Below are 18,149 nucleotides of genomic sequence, written 5' to 3' on the forward strand. Positions count from 1 at the left end.
AAATGGCAGACCTAAAGACTGGCATGCACTTAACCATTATTTTCTCTGCTTCATACCACTAGTTTGCTTCTAATTTCTAAGCACAAGCTTGACTCTGCATAAGTACAGGGTTCATGCGACATGGTGGAAGGGAAAGCAGACAGATGACCTATTTCCTACAGAACTTATAATTTATTTCACCTTTAACACCACAAAGGCTGTTATGGGTAACACTGATATTCTGTTTATGTACTTTGTAACACAGGTGACATACAATGGCATTCTGCATCTGCCATGCTCACCACCGCCATGCACATCACATCATCTATTCCAAATCTAACAAGGAACGATGAGTGTAGGTACTCTTTTCATTTGACAAATGAAGATATTGCTTAGGATTGCACAAACTAGTATGTGGCAGTGCTGGTACTCAAACTTATATCTTCTGACTCCAAGTCTATATTTCTTTTCTAAACACTGTCCCTCAGTAAGTTGGAATTAAAAGTCATGAGTTTCCTTATTACATTTCTGTCTTGTTGCCTGGGTCAAAAATAACAACTAAACAAACACAAAACAAAAAACCTTCAAGGTTTTTGGGAGCCAGATGCCACTGTTGCAAATCTTAGTCAACACAGACATAATCAGCTGATAGCAAGCACAACCTTATCTCAGTTCTATGAAGGGAAGGTTGGTTTGGGGGCAGATCCAGAAGTCGTCTTCAGGCCATTGTGGTTGGGGCAGGCCAAATAAGATGGGTCAATACCAATTAGTTTAATTATTGGACTGACCACTGGTTGTAAACGATGAAAATTTCCTCCTGGGATTCAGAACCTGGTTCGGGTGACCCCATCCTTTCAGAGGTCAAGAAACATTTTTCTGTGAACACCAGAGGGAAAAAAACAGCACAAGTAGGTACTTCTATGGACAAAAGAATGAAGTTTTTTATTAAGCTTTGTGTAGTATGCTTGTCAGAGAGTTAAATTTCAACTGACCCAACTCTGTCAAAATGTGACAGAAAACTTACATTGTTTTAATGTTTTATCAGTCAAGGTCTCTGCAGGAACTAGATGATACACTCAAATTGTTTGTCTGCGGAGGGTTTAATAAAGTCACTATGTCCAGAATAGTACAATTTTAACATGTAATCAAAATAAAAATTAAGTAGTTAATAGTTTTTTCTATACTAAGTTCAAAATCTGTTGAATATATTGTACTTACAGTACATCAGAATTAAGACTAACTACATTTCAAGTCCTTTTTAATAAGCCATGTGTGGCTAGTGACCACCATATGGGACAGCAAAGTCTAAAAAAATACATTTAAAGCTAAAAAGACAAAGGGAATAATCCCTCATTGTCTTTCCCCTGAGGTGGGGAGATAATTTAAGTAGCCATAGATCCCATAACATCATGGTTATTATTGAATTTGAAGTTTAACATTTTTTTTAGAAAGCTCTTAAGATTACAGCTCAAAATTTCAATTTATTACTTAAGATTTGCTACGACATGTGAAGGCCAAGATGCTTGTTATTCAGAAATGATGATCATGGACCTTGGGGAAATTTAACTTATATTCAAAGATAACACGAAATAATTCTTGATGCTTCCATCCCATAGTCAAAATGTAAATCTTAATATTAAAATAAATATTAGTCTTTTAATAGCTCACAGGTAAAATTTTACAACATAATAATAAAACTACTATTTCAAAATATTCCCATTTATTTTCAGTTTAAAGAATGAGCTGAACTTCATCCAAATTGGTCTGATCCCTCTTTGATTCAAACTCCAGTAGTTGCAATCTTGTGAGAACATGATAGTTGCTCAGGGTTAGCTACGTCATCCATATGTTTCCTTTTTCTGGAGAAATGATATTTAATTATACTCTCACACTGATGGTATTTATAAGGAGCAGACTAATAAATTTTTCCCATTAATTATCAATAGTAATGGTAATATGTGCTGCTTAAAAAAAATGTGGTAACATATATAACAAAAATTTTCCTGTTTTCACCATTTTTAAGTTGTGATGATTAGGTTCGTGTGTCAAGTTGGTTAGGTTATGGTGTCCAGTCTTTTGGTCAGGCAAGCACTGGCCTGATTGTTACTATGAGGGTATTTCATGGATTTACATTATTAGTCAGTTTGATTGTATCTATGGCTGATTACATTTACAATCAACAAAGGAGTTTGCCTTCAGCAATGAGAGAAGTCTCTTCAAATCAGTAGAAGGCCTTAAGGAAAGAACTGATGACTTAAACAGGAAGAAGAATTTCTACCTCTCCTTCAGCCAACCAGCTTCTGGAATTCATCGAACCCCTCACCACAGTTCCCAACTTGCAACCTACCCTAGAGAATTTGGATTTGCCAGTCCTCATGGTCCCATGAGCCAGTTCCTATAATAAAACTGTTGTTTCTGTTTCTCTGGAGAACCCTAATATATAAGTGTACACTTTGGTGGTATTAATTACATTCACAGTGTTGTGCTACTATTACTAGCATGCATTATTGAGACTTTTTCATGAATCCAAACAGAAACTCTATACCTATTAAGCAATAACCTCCCATTTCCCCTTCTCCCAAGCCCCTAGTGAGTTCTAATCTATTCTGTCTCTACTAATTTGCTTATTTTAGATATTTTATTTAAGTGAAATCATGCAATATTTGTCATTTTACATATGGCTTATTTCACTCAGCATAATGTTTTCAAGGTTCATCCATGTTGTAGCAAGTCTCAGAACTTCATATTTATACCTGAATAATATTCCACTGTATAGATATAGCACATTATGTTTATCCTTTCATCTGTTGATGGACACTTGGTGTGTTTCCACCTTTTGGATATGCTCCTATGAACACTAGTGTAAATTATCTGAGTCCCTGCTTTCAATTCTTTTGGGTATATACCTAGAAGTGGAATTAACAGGTATGGTAGGTTGAATTATGAAACCCACAAACACATGTCCTTAATCCATATCCCTGTTGTTGGGAACCCACTGTAAATAGGGCCTTTTGAAGATGTTATTTTTAGTTAAGTATGACTAACTGAATGAGGGTGGGTCTTAATTGAGATTACTAGAGGCTTTATAAAGAGAACCTGGAAGTCACAGAAGCTAAAAAGGAGAGGGCATTGCCAGGTAACAGGAAGCAGAGTCACAAGCCAAGGAACCCCAAAGATTGCCAGGAGCCAACATCATAATTCAATAGATTTTGGAAAAAAGCAAGCCTTGCCAGTAACTTGATTTTGGATTTCTAGTCTTAAAACATTGAGTCAACAAACCATTGTTTAATGGTTTAAACCATTGTTTAAGCTAACCCATTGTGAGGTATTTGTCATAACAGCCTGGGAAAGTAAAACAACCATTTTTATGGTAAGTCTACGTTAACATTTTGAGGAGCTCCCAAACTGTTTTCCGCAGTGGATGCACCATTTAACATTCCCATCAACAATGCACAAGGGTTCCAATTTCTCTGCATCCTTGTTTTTTTTTTTTTTTTAATAGTCATATTGGTGGGTGTGAAGTGGCTATCTGTGGTCTTGATTTGAATTTCCCTGATGATTAATGATTTTGAGTATCTTTTCATGTACTTAGTAGCCAGATGTATATCTTCTTTGGAGAAATATCTATTTAAGTCCTTTCCCATTTTTAAATTGAATTCTTTTTGTTTTTGAGTTCCATGTTTCTTTTAAGTTTGTATTTTTTTTTTAATATTTAACCATCAAAATTTCAATGGCTTATAGCAATTGATTTTCACGTTATCATATTCATGGATCTGTAAGTCAGCTGGTACTCAGGCTGTAAGTCTGGTTCAGGCCTGTTTGTGTACCTCTCCTCCTTAAACCAGTGGTTTCTGGGGACATATTTTCTCATGATAAATGACAGGGACTCAGGAGAGTGAGAGGAAGCACAGGATGCCTTTGGTCAAGATGGGCACCATTACTTCCACTGACCAAAGCAAGTCATATAACCAACCTCAACATCAGCAGATGAGAGAAATACTGGGAGGAACAACAAAGTCATATGGCAAAGGGTATGGATGATAATTCTAACATAGGAAAGGAGTAAAGAACTATGAATGATTCAATATACTACAGTGTCTCATCAACTGAAATGTAAAGTATATTCTCTGCAAATTAGCATTCTACCTATCTTGCCAAAGAACAGTCTCTTTTTAAAAAAATGTCATTTCTTCCAAACCTTCAACAGTGTGAATTTCTTTCCACAGCCTTAATCAGGATCCCATGGCAGCTCCCAAATTAGCCTCGAATTCTAAAATGATAGATTTCCTAAAAGGCTATGCATCTATTAATTCTCTTATTTTATATGTTTAGGATAATTTTTATTTGCTTGTGAATTTAATACTACTGAACAAAATTGGTTTCAGCACAGTATGATGGATTTTTCAATAATGGGGAAAGGAGTACTTCCATGAGCCTTCTCTTTGCAAAAATGGCATTCAAGACTGTACATTTGATGGGGGTATTGTTATTACTTTTGCATTTCTCTATTTTAAATAAATCTGTTAATTTAAATTGATGATACAATGATGACATTGCCCATATAAGTACCTAAGTTGTCTTCTTGTTTTATAGCACTTTTACTTGTATATTGAATAGCAAAGTCACTAGAGAACATAGATTAGTCGATTGTAAGTGTGATGGTTAATTTCATGTGTCAACTTGACTACGTTATGGTATCCAGTTGTTTGGTCAAACAAGCACTGGCCTGTTACTGTGAATCTATTTCATAGATGAATTTACATCAATAGTCAGTTGACTGTACCTATGGCTGATTGCATCTACAATCAATAAAGGAGATTGCCCTCAGCAATCAGGGGAATGTCCTCATTCAATCAGTTGGAATCTTTTTGTGAAAACTGAGGATTTCATTAGTCATAAGAATTTCTTCCTTTCCTTTAGCCAGCCAGCCACTCTGAGGACTACAACCTCACCTTCATTAGTTTCTAGTTTGTGTTCTGCCCTACAGAATTTGGACAGGCCAATCCCCAAAGTTGCATGAATCAATTCTTATAATAAATCTCTATATATATATTCTGTAGGTTGGAGAAACCTAACTAGTACAGATTTTTGGTACTGGGAATGGTTATGAGAAACAGAATCTTAAGGATAAGATTTCTGAGATGATATTTTTAATTGATTCTCCAATGTATTAGATTAAAAGGCACTAATGACTCTATTTCCAATTATCAAGAGGGCACTGATAGTCTGGGCTTGAACTGGTGATAGAGAAATACAGATGTCACCATTGAATGCTCCTACTCAAATGCTTATAAGAGGTAATGCTCTGGGTAACAGTATATTTGATTTCAGAGTTTTGTGACATTCAAAAGTATAATGACATTGGCTGGTTGTTCCTAAATATGCTGGATAAAGTTGTTAAAGGATGAACTCAAGACTTCAAATTCAATCACTGCATGAATGCCATGAAAGTTTCTAATTGTGCTCTGAAAGAAACATTTCTTGTAGCAGTCATGGATTTGATATTTCCAAAAACCAAATGCAGACAGGGGCTCGTTGTGCAAGTAGATGAGTTACAACACAAATTCCCAACCTTGTAGAGTGTCTGCTGTTAGACAAGGCTCTGATTGCAAAGGAATGTGATCCTGAAAACTGTAATGGGGACATATGGGCTGATTGTGATGACAGTGGGTAAAATGAACCCCTAAATTCTGCTGAGTTTTCTTTTTGCCATATAAACCTGTAATGATTTGTCCTGAGGAATGAGCCATATCAACTCTATCTGAAAAGATTAACCTTACTTTGCCTGATAACTTGTAAATAACCCTGCCACTTCTGAAGAGATTAATCCTGTTTCACCGAATAAAAATGTAATAGAATCCCTTGAGGCAGCTGGCTTGGAAGACACTGCTGATTTGTGACCCACTGCTACCACCCCTCTTTTCCTCCAGACCTATAACTAAAGTTCCAAGAGACCCTGAAGTGTGATCTATGGGGAAGTGTGCTATACTACAAAAGAACCACATGATTTTTCTAATTTAAACAGATAAATTAGGGAACTATGTGTGGAAATGAATATTAAGGGTATGGAAGGAACATAAAGTTGGATCAGGCTGAATTTATTGAAATGGGTCCACTAAGCAAGATTCTGGATTCAGTGTTGTAACTCAAGAGGTTAGAAAAAGTGTGAATGGTTTGTGCATCTGGTTGGCTGAAGCATGGAGCAAAAGGTGGCCTATACTTGTGAAGTTGAAATGACTGTGCTGTCCTGGTAGACTGTAGACATAGGTATTCAAAGGCTTAGGAAGACTGGAATGTTAGAGAGGACTTATCATGTAATACCTGCTCACTCAACCTAAGAATATCCAGAGTGCATACCTTTTACAGCAATTGTGAGGAATAAATTTGTCAGAGAAGCTCCCTGTAGGTCAGATATTATGGTGGGAATTGCTGCCACTGAACTTGAATCCTTAAATACAATGGGGGTGACTGGATTGTGGGTTGGCAGGAGGCAAGTGGTGTCACATTAATCTTTGGAAAAAGTGGGCTTAATTGCATTACTCCCTGTCATGGTCAGGTTCATGTGTCAACTTGGCCAAGTGGTGGTTGGGCAAGTGCTGGCTTGTCTGTTGCGATGAGGACATTTCATAGAATTAAATCATGATCATGTCAGCTGCATCCACAGTTGATTCCATTTGTAATCAGCCAAAGGGGCATGTCTTCTACAATGAGTGATGCTTAATCTAATCACTGAAAGCCTTATAAGGACGATTCAGAAGAGACAGGCTCTTCCTGTTTCTGCTGGTGAGCCTCTCCTGTGGAGTTCGTCCAGACCCTCCATTGGAATTGGCTTCACAGCCTACTCTGCAGATTTTGGACTCTGTGTTCCCACGGTCCCGTGAGACACTTTTATATAAATTTTATATTTGCGAGTGTTCCCTGCTGATTCTGTTTCTCTAGAGAACCCTAACTAATACACTCCCCAACTAAAATCATTGGTGGCTTTCCATTTCCTACAAAATAAGATCCAAACTCCCCAGCAGAACATTCAAGGCTTCCCATATTCTATTGTGGAGAGGCAGGAGAATCATTAAGGCCCAAGCAAGAGCAATTAATCAGGCCCAAGCAGGGAAAGTCCCCACAGCATTGGGGCAGAATGTCCCCAAGAGTTAAACAATAACCAATGTTAAGAAACTGAGAGAACGGGATATGTTTTGGCAACAGCTAACGGCATTTTTCTGCTTCTATGATATACTTGCTTGCTAGCAACTGCAAAACCACAACATAATTTTAGCCTTTATAAGCATACCTTGAAAACCTCTAGGGGCTGCTCTCTGAATCTTTCTTCTTGGAAGTTTCTGGGGCAGTTGCCGGCTGGCTAATAAAGACTCCAAATTGGCTTGCAGTTTTGAATTATGTGGTCTCTCTTTCGGTGTGCCCCACAACACTATGCCCGTAAGTTCTCTCCAGGCTTGCATCCCACAATGCCCCCTGATATTCCCTATACTCCAACCATGATGGATTCTTCATCCAACACTGTTCAGGTTGTTTGCTCAACCTAGATTACCACTACTTAATACCACCCCCAAAGCTCAATGTAAATGTCATTATTTCACGGAGCTGGCTCCAAATCTCCAAGTTAGAATAAGCTGCTTCTTCCTTATGCTACCACAGTCCTTTGCCTGGGCCTGCATTAGAACACTCAGACCATTCTGTTTGATGTCTGAGTTAAGCAACTTAGAAACAAAATCTGTAGCTATTTCTTTCTGAAAAAAATTGGCCTCAGCAGGTATTTGAGCTGAAACAAAGGTAACAGTCCCAACCAACCTTGTCCACTGCCAACCCCACTATGAACCATTCTGCCTTTCGCAGAATTGTCCATACCACTATTTTTGCTTCCATATCCTTACTTATGTCATTTCTTGACATGAACACTGTGCCAGTTTGAAAGTATTATGTAACCCAGAAAAGCCATGTTTTAATACTGATCCAATCTTGTGGGAGCAGCTGTTTCTTTTAACCCTAATTCAATACTGTAGTGCAGAAACTTTTGATTAGGTCATCTCCATGGAGATATGACGCACCCAAATGTGGGTGTGATCTTTTATTTAGATGGAGATGTGACTCCATCCATTCCAGGTGGGTCTTGATTAGTTTACTGGAGTTCTTTAAAGGCAGAAACATTTTGGAGAGAGCAGAGCTGACAATAGATGCTGACACTTGGAGAAATGACACACAGATGTTTGCAGATGCCTGGCACCCAGGAGACATTGTTGTGTGCCTTCCCATGTGTTGTTAAGCAAGTCAGAACTTGGAGAGAGCTGAGGGAAGCCAAGAGATGAAAGCCAGCCCCAGAGAAGCAAAGTGAGAAACCCCACAGAAACAGAGGTTGAAAGCAACAAAGCCCAGGAGCAAGGGATCAGCAGATGCCAGTCACGTGCTTCCCAGATGACAGCAGTGTTCTGGATGGCATCAGCCTTTCTTGAATGAAGGTAACCTCTTGTTGGTGCCTTAATTTGGACATTCTCTTGGCCTTAGAACTGTAAACTTGTTACTTATTAAAGTTCCCTTTTTAATAGCCATTCCATTTCTTGTATGTTGCATTCCGGCAGCTTACAAATAATACAACCATCCTCTTCTTCCAGGTTTTAAGGACTGGCTTAACTGTAACCATCTGTAAGCTACTGGAAATCCAGGTACAAATGAACCGATTAATTATTTTTGCAACACCTACTCAAAAGGGATGTGACATTTCATGAGGTCATGGCCAGATCCTTCAGGAATAATAATTTTAAGTATGTGTGAATCACTAAATACTTGTTTGTTTTTAATGTGTTTACACATCAATGGTACTGATTAAGGATAGGCTTGGGAAAGATGGGCACACAGGCAAATCATTATTTATCTCTGATTTCTGCCTCTGCAATTATCAGTGCTGAAATTCCTGTGAAATGAAAAAAAGTGATGAAGAAAAATGAGATGTTGGTAGAAAAGTTATCAGAGCAAAAAAGATTTCTAAAGAAAAGCAAAATGACTGTCTTAGGTTCAGGCAAGAGTTGAAATCCATCAAGCATATGTAAAATAATATTGTATAACTAGAGAAAACATTTTAAATCAGAAGAAAAGGCACATGACTTTCTCTATATATAGCTCTTCATCTCCCGTCTCAAACCATCTTTCTTTTCTATGGCCTTATTTTTTATTCCTGTATCTCTCTCTTTTCCTGGCTTCTCTTTGTATTTCTATCCCATTTTATATCCTTTCTTCCTAAGTTGTTCTTTCCCTTTAGCCTGTCTTGCTTTCTCCTTTTTGCACTGCCCTACAATTTCTGGGTTAATTCTCTCCTGCTGCTCCCTGAGTGGTACAGATAAAAAATTACTGGGTGACAGAAAAGAAGACTCCTGGGTTGTATATATTAAAAAATAATTTCTATATCACATATGTAAGGAACATTAAAAGGATCCTTGTCTAAAAATCATGTCATCTCATTGAAACTTCCACTTCTGATATTCTTTCTTTTCATGGTCAAGAATTAAATTTCAATCTAATTTTAGTTACATTTACTTCAATCATGGGAAATAATAAGGAAATTTATAATTCATAGCAATTAGAAATAAACCTTAGTTATAAATTAAACATATAGAAAAAAAAGATCAGAATTTTAGCTTTGAATGACAATTTATGCCAGTTTTAAATGTTTATACAAATAGCCTAATTTGACGGAAGTCTGGTTGTTTTGTTGAAATCAAGTACTGATTCTTACCATACAGAACAAAATGACTCATTTGTCTACACACTATGGCATTTATGTTATCATGAAGTGGGTGGAACTAAAAGGATCTTGGTTTTTGTAGGATGTTTCATGTTCAAAGTCCAAGTCTTCCAATAATATTTGTTCTTGTGGATCACAAGGTGGGTGGTCATAGTAAGATATTTGTCTTGGTCCAGTTCCATTGTTAAAGTCAAAATTTCTTAACTGCATTTGTTTTTGAAAATTTTGAAAGGGTGGTAGTCTCTGTCCACAGCTTCTATTAACATACTTTTTCAATGGCATTTTCTCTGTAAAGTCACTGTTGGAATGGTAATGTAAAGCTACTGATGTGTGCCCTGATACTTCATCAGTATAATCTAAATCTTCTAAATTCATTTCATCATGCTGGTGGAAAGGTCTTTGCCTTTGAAAGCCACCTCTATTTATATAATTTAAACGTTGTTCAGGTAACTAGTCCTGAAAATCACATTTACACGAGTACTCATGATGGTTATGGAAAGGTTATCATTTTTGTCCTTGACTTCTGTTAACAAAACCAAAAGTTTTCATTGGAAATTGTTCCTGAAAATTACTATAGGCCTGATGGTTATGAATAAAATACATCCAATGTCCATGAACTTTTTTAACAAAATGAAAATCATCTCCAGGGTCTGGTCTGTGGAAGTCAAGAAATGGTCTTGGTCATGTTCCAGGTATCTAGTTATTGAAATTCTTCTCTTCTTGGGAGACATCATAACATTGGTAATCATCAAAAAATGAAAATCTTGGTCCTGGTCCCTTGTTACCAAAAACCCAATCACTCAAGAGACTTTCTTCTGGCATGCTGTCATTACACTGGTGTTCATAAAAATCCCCATACCTCTGGGCAGGTTCCATTGTTGACAAAATCATAATCCTCTCTCTATATAACATTTTGAAGGTATAGATCATTAGAAAGCCTTGATTTTTTCCCAGACCTATAGAGGAAAAATACATGCTATAAATCTTTAGCATTTTTAGCAATAAGTAAAGGGAAAATGCTGTGTTATTAGCAACCCCCCCCCTTTTTTAATCAATTCAACAGGACATATGATAACTTTGTCATGATATCCCCTAAATTGGATTGTGTCTCATTTTCATTTTAATCAAATCTGTATTTGCTTATTAACTTCAAATCTTCTGCAATTGTGGGCTTGTAAATTTACAAACAAAATGTACTGATGTTAAAGAGAATATGTTTTTGTATTCACACGTGAATATATTTCACAGCTTCTTTTCATTTAACAGAATGTGTCATAACCAGATCACTTTTCCCACAATTTAACGAATGAAGTTAAAGAAGTAATCTTACAAACATGCTGGGTTATGGTACTGATTTCATGTCAGAAGGAACAGTCAAATATATATATTGATTTATAACTTATTTACTCATAAGAACAACTAAAAGAAGCTTATAATATAAAAATACATATGACATAAATAATACATCTGATCTGTTTTTCTGGATTTTGGCTATTATGAATAAAGCTGCTGTGAACATTAATGTACAGGTTTTTGAGTGGCCATAAACATTCTTTTTTCTGGGATAAATGCCCAAGAGAACAACTTCTGGGTCTTTTGGTAAGTCCATTTTTAGTTTTATAAGAAACGACTAAACTGTTACATAACATTAAAAAATACATCCACTTGAAAAAGACATTAAAAAGGAGAATAGAAAGCATTTAGAATAGAAAAAAAAGAAACTTAAAAACCTACGATGAGATTATTAATTGACCATAAAATTAGAACTGTGCTTCCCAACAAGAACAAAAAGGAAACTTTCGTCCGAACACACAAACACCAAAAAAAACATCCAACCTAAACAAAAAGAAACAACAAAATAATGTCATTTGAAAATAAAAGTTTCTCATACTACCTCCTAAGGAATTTTCACAAGGATTTATTCACAAGGAATGAATAATTATTTACAATTTTGAAGTTAAACATATGCTTCCTCAGAATGAGAGAGAAGAAATTACGTGAGAGAAAGAAACTGTTAAGGCAGATATGAAGTATCATGGTGAAATGAGCAGCTCTATACACCATTTCATACATTTTGTATATTCTGTGAAGTTCTTGTCTAGCACAGTGCCTTGGCAATGCTCAGGTATTCTAGGGAAGGGAAAAAACAGAACTGTTCAGGTGGCAAAATACTTAATGAGAACTGAGGCTGGAATATAATCAAAATGGAAGAAGAACTCCTTAATGTCTATTCTAACTAGTATTAAAATCTGTTCACAGTAAATAATCTCAATGTATTGTAATAATAGTTACATAATATTCATTTAAAAAAAAAATCCAAATACCCTCATTGTTTAAAACAATACTATGTGTTCTGAGATAAATGTATAGAGAAAAATGCTAATGGAGAGCAAAAATTTTTTATTAAAGATAGAGAAAAAAGATTTCAAGGTATTGTTTCAAATGTCTACATCATGCTATAAAAATATATATTTATGTAAACCACGGAAGATATTATGGTATCACTTGATAGCCTTAATTCAGTTTCTGATATATTGGTAAGAACAAATACAAATTATTACTTAGAATCATAGAATTTTGGATTTTGAAGAGATTATAGAAATTACCTAGCTCATTATTTCTCGAACAGTTTGGAGAACATTAGTGTCCCACATCATGATAATGCTTGTTCTGTGGGAAAAAAAAAGAGAGAGTTCTGTTCTCAAATAAGTTAGGGAAATGCTGTGTTAAATAAAATTTAATAAACCTCTTTACTGCATGACTTCTAAGGGCATTTAATGTACTAATGTTCATGGTAATGGCAGACTGTGTTTCCCAAACTTATTTGACTTTAAAAAATGAGAAACAAACCCATTTTTTTTCCCTGGAAAACTAATAATATTTCATGAAGCACTAGTTTCATATGTCCTTAGAATATCTGGGACAACTGTTTTATGATACACATTAAACAACTGTGGCCTGAAAAGGTTATGTCAGTTTCTCTAGATCACATACAATTAGTAAGTAGCAGAGCTTAGATTTGATCCTAAATTTCCTGATTCCCAGCCCTGTGGTTTATTCCTTGTCTACTCTACCATTATCAAAGAATACGTTTCATAATTTTAATGAAATATTTATCCCAAACCATGTTATTAATATTTACCCATGAAAGTCTTCATTTGGGGGCCAGTGCCTGGATTCCTCCGTAGAATTGGACAGGAGATTTGTATCTTCATCAGAATCCCAGACATCCACTCCAAGATTACTAGGTGAAACATATCAATAAATAGAAGCTTAAGATTCAATCAGAAACAGAGTTATAGGTTTTTAGTAACATAAGTTGTACACAAAATAAGAAAAAAAAAGCAAAACTTCATAGTATTTTTATCTTGGAAAAAATCTATAGCTGTTTGACCACTTGCTTTAGTGAAAAAATAAAGCTTAAGAACAAGGTAAAGCTCATGAGTCAGGGAAAATTTTAGAGAGGATTTTCAACTTTTAGGATATAGTTGAAAAGAGATCATAAAATTATTAAGAAAAAAGTATAGTAAGGACAAAGGGCTCCAGAGCCCATGCTGTTAATATAATTATATAAAATTATATATAATCAATATAATTATATTGCCTCTTTCAAAAGGAAGAATTGATTATAAGTGCACAATAGTGTCCAGCTTTTTTTCATTTAGTATGTGAGTCAAAATGAGTTCAGGAAAATTACTTAGTTATATCTAACATATTCCTACTTCAAAGTACTCCTTGCTGGTAAAAACTGACTGGGGTAAATTCTGTCTGGAGGGACCCTCCTCCTAGAATTATTTCTCCAAGCAAAATTTGCTAGAGGTAACAAAAGGATGTTAAAACATACAGAGTTGCAAAAAACAAAAGAAACAACCAAAAACACTCCAGCAGATCAACATTCTCTGAGGAGGAAGAAGAAAGAGAAAGCTTTTTCCTGAGAAAGAAACAACTATCCAAAAAGGGGTAATTTCAAAAACCATTCCATATTTGCAGGGAGAAAATCAGAAAAATAAGAGCTGAAGAATTCTTATCAGCTAAACAGAAGCTATGCTAGAGGTCTAGAATAAGTTGAACCAAATGTCGAGGAAAAGCAAGAGCACAAAGCCAAAGTCTAGGTAAAAGAGATACAATGACCTCCAGAAAGAAACAAAAAAAATCAGATGCCTAGACTAGCAAAAAAAAAATCACAGTCAGCTAGAAAGCATGAAGATATGGTCCAAAGGAACAAAGTAAAGCTTCAGACAAGATATAGCAGTTGAAACAATGAATTAAGGATGGTTCAAACTTTTTAAATCAGTTCAACAACTTGAAGGAACATGTGGCAAAAGAGATGAAGGATATGAAGAAGATACTAGGTGAACATAAAGAAGAACTCTAATTTACAAAAAAAAATATGGGACTTATGGGAATGAAAGGCACAACAGAAGAGATAAAAAATGCAATGGAGACTTACAATAGCAGAATTGAAGAGGTAGAAGAAAGAATTAGTGAGCTAGAGAACAAGACATCTGAAATCTTACACAAAAGAACAGATAGGGAAAAATGGAAAAATATGAGCAAGGTGTCAGAATAGAATGACAACCTGAAGCACACAAACATAAGTGTTACAGATATCTGAGAAGGAGAAGAAAAGGGAAAAGAGGGAGAAAGAATAATTGAGGAAATAATCACTGAAAATTCCCAACTCTTATGAAAGGCATCAAATTTCAGGTCCAAGAAATGCAAAAGTACCCCATATAGAATAGATTCAAATAGACTAACTCCAATACACCTGCTAATCAGATTGTTAAATGCCAAAAACAAAAGAGATAATTCTGAAAGTAGCAAGAGGAAAGTGATCCATCACATACAAGGGAAGCTTGATAAAACTAAGTGAGGATTTCTTTTCAGAAACCATGAAGATGAGAAGACAGTGGTATGATATATTTAAGTTACTGACATATGGAGACTGCCAGACAAGAATTCTGTATCTGGGAAAACTGCCCTTCACAAATGAAGGAGAGTTTAAAATATTTACAGAAAAAAAGAGAGTTTGTGAACAAGAGACCTGCTCTATAAGTAATATTAAAGGCAATGCTACAGACTGATAGGAAGACAGGAGAGTAGTTTGCAGAAGACTGTAGAAATGAAAATCAGCAGTAAGTATGATAATTAGGTTCTGGTGTCAACTTGGCCAGGTGATGATGCCCAGTTGTTTGCTCAGGCAAGCACTGGCCTGTCACCACAAGGATTTTTGGGGACTGGCTGATAAAACAGAAAGCTGGTTTATTAAATTATCAGTCAGTTGATTGCAGATGTGGCTGATAACATCTACGACCAACTAATGTCATGCCTCTCACAAGCAAGATAATCCAATCAGCTGTTTTGATTCCGTCAGTTGAAGACTTCTTAGGGAGAAGAGAGAATTTTCACTGCTTCTTCAGCTAGTGAGCCTCACCTGTGGAGTTAATTGAGCCCCTTCATTGGGGTTTCCAGCCTCACAGTATTCCCTACAGATTTGGGACTTTTGTATCACTACGATTGTGTGAGATGCTTTTATAAATCTCATATTTACATATATCTCCTGTTGGTTCTGTTTCTCCAGAGAACGCTGACTAATACAGCTTGGTACCAGGGGTGGTTCTTGAGAAACAAAATCTTTAAAAAATGTGTTTTACAATTGGTTTTCCACTTTGATTAGACTCAAAGGCACTACTGATTCTGTTTCCAATAATCAAGATGCACTGACAGTCCATAGTGCGAGTTGGCAATAGAAATACATAAAATATACCATTTGATTCTGCTAATTGTATACTTAAATGAAGCAAGACTCTGGGTGAAGGTATTTTTGACACTTTAACGGAGTTTTGTGGAGTTAAGAGATTTAATGATGTTGCCTGTTTGTTCTTAGATATGCTGGATACAGTTATGAGGGAAAGGGATGCACTGAAGGCCTCACATTTGCAACTTAAATGCCATATAAAAGATGTAAAAGTTGCTCTGTGCCTTGAAAGAAAGTCTTATTTCCTGTGGAGGTAGACTTGAGATCTCTGAAAACTAGACCCAGAGTCTTATTGAGGGAGTGGCAGATTTACAATATAAACTAAATTCTTAACCTTACAGGGTGTCTGGTGTTAAAGTAAGGGCTTTGATTGGAAAAGAATGGGATCCTGAAGCTTGGGATGGGGACATCTGGGTTGATAAAAATGGCAGTGGGGATGTGGAAACCCTAGATTCTGAGTCTTTGTTAGATAGACCCGTAATGGTCTGCCCCAAGAAAACAGGCACCCAATCTCCAGCCTGCCCTGAGGAGAGAGCTACCCAACCTCCAGCCTTTGAGGAAACAGCTTCCCGGCCAACAATCCACCCTGAAAAGTCAGCCATCCAACCTCCACCTAAAGAGATTAAACTTCAATGCCTCCTAAACATGTAAGCACCTCCCCTGGAGAAACAGTCCTCACTTCTCTGTCTGGAGCCATTAATCCTGTTTCATTAGATGAACTGCAATAGAATGCCCTGAGGTAACGGGCTTGAAAGACACCTCTAATTCTTTTCGTGATTAACCCCAACCACCCCTTATTTCTTCAAGACCTATAACTAGACTAAAATCCCAACAGGTCCTGAAAGGTGAGGTACAAAGTGTGACCCATGAGGACGTATGCTATACTCCAAAAGAACTGTATGAGATTTCCAATTTATATAGACACAAATCAGGGAAATATATGTGGGAATGGATATTAAGAGTGTGGGATAATGGTGGAAGGATTTTAAAGTTGGATCAAGCTGAATTTATGATATGGGCCCACTAAGCAGAGATTCTGCATTCAATGTGGTAGCTTGATGTTTAGAAAGGGCATTAACAGCTTGTTTGGGTGGTTGGCGAAACATGGATCAAAAGGTGGCCAGCATTACCTGAGGTCAAAATGCCAGAACTGCCCTGATATAATGTAGATAAGGGGATCCAAAGGCTCAGAGAGATTAGAATATTAGAGTGGATTTATCATGCAAGACCTGCTCACATCCCCCAGGAATGTCCAGAGGACACACTTTATACCAGAACTTTGAGGAATAAATTTGTGAGACTAGCTCCATCATCCCAGAAGAGCTCTGTAGTAATCCTTCTCTGTAGGTCAGATATTACTGTGGGAACTACTGTCGTTGAGCTGGAAACCTTAAACACAATGTGGATGATCAGACCCCAAGTTGGCAGAAGCCATGTGACAACAGTTAATCACCACAGACAAGGTGGGTGTGGCCATCATAATGGATAACTGAATCAAAGCAGCAGTCAAAATAATCTGACTTGCAGAGACTTGTGGCATTAGTTAGTAAATCATGGGGTACCTAGAAGTACAATAGATGGGCAGTCTACTAAATTCTTGTTTGAGCTGTATAAGGAGAAGGGTTCTAGGTCAAGTGAACAGACGTCTAACTTGAATTACAAAAACAGAGTCCAGGCCCCCTAATCTGTTCTCAGAATCGAGACAGTTTACAGACCCAGAGCCCCTTCAATGAGGGGAGGGCCAGATACCCTTGGGGAAGGGCCCTATTACACTGGCCAGTTTACACAGTTAACCTTCTTCCCAGCCTTCCCCAAGGAGATATATCATCTTTTACCAGAATAACTATGCAATGTGGAAAAGGAAATGATCAGATATTTCAGAGATTATTAGAAATTGGCTCAGAAATGGCACTAATTCCGGAGACCCAAAATGTCACTCTGGTCCAGCAGAATGGGGCTTAAGGAGGTCTGGTGATCGATGGAGTCCAGTGGGTCCCCAGACCCATTCTGTGGTTATTTCCCCAGTTCTGGAGTTGACATACTTAGAAACTCGCAGAAACCCACATTGGTTCCTTGATTCATGGAGTGAGGGCTGTTATGGTAGGAAAGGACAAGTAAAGCCAGTAGAACTGCCCCCTACCTAGAAAAATAATTCATCGGAAACAATACCAGATTCCCAGAGGGATTGCAGAGATTAGTCCCACTCTTAAGGACTTGAAGGATGCAGGAATGGTGATTTCCATCACATCCTCACTCAATTCTCTTTTTGGCCTATTTGTGGAAAAAAGGTGGGTCTTGAAGGATGACAGTGGATTATCATAAACTTAACCAGGTGATGACTCCAACTGCAAGTGCTGTTTCAGATGTGGTATCATTGCTTGAGCAAATCAACACCTCCCCTGGTACCTGGTATGCAGCTATTGACCCAGCAAGTGCTTTTTTCTCAATAGCTGTCAGTAAGAACTACCAGAAACAGTTTGCATTCAGTTGGCAAGGCCAGCAGTAGACCTTCGCTGTCCTACCTCAAGAGTGTATAAACTCTCCAGCCCTATGTCATAATCTTGTCCACAGGGAACTTGATTATTTCTCCCTACCACAAGACATCACACTGTCTTGTGTGATGATATCATGTTGATTGAACCTAGTGAGCAAGAGGTAGCA

At 36.9% G+C, this 18,149-nt stretch overlaps 1 long non-coding RNA gene across 5 annotated transcripts in view; it reads right to left on the minus strand.

Annotated features, from left to right (window-relative positions):
* Window positions 1–207: 207 nt before the first annotated feature.
* LOC143654057 (uncharacterized) overlaps window positions 208–18,149 on the minus strand; it is a 38,603-nt gene continuing 20,661 nt past the window's right edge. For all 5 annotated transcript variants that reach the window (XR_013161649.1, XR_013161651.1, XR_013161650.1 and 2 more), the window contains 3 exons: window positions 12,873–12,974; window positions 12,337–12,400; window positions 208–10,686 (listed from right to left, as the gene is read on the minus strand). This is a non-coding gene — a long non-coding RNA (uncharacterized LOC143654057). The remainder of the gene's footprint in view (window positions 10,687–12,336; window positions 12,401–12,872; window positions 12,975–18,149) is intronic.

The sequence above is a fragment of the Tamandua tetradactyla genome, chromosome 13 (assembly GCF_023851605.1).
Source record: "Tamandua tetradactyla isolate mTamTet1 chromosome 13, mTamTet1.pri, whole genome shotgun sequence".
Taxonomy (NCBI): Eukaryota; Metazoa; Chordata; class Mammalia; order Pilosa; family Myrmecophagidae; genus Tamandua; species Tamandua tetradactyla.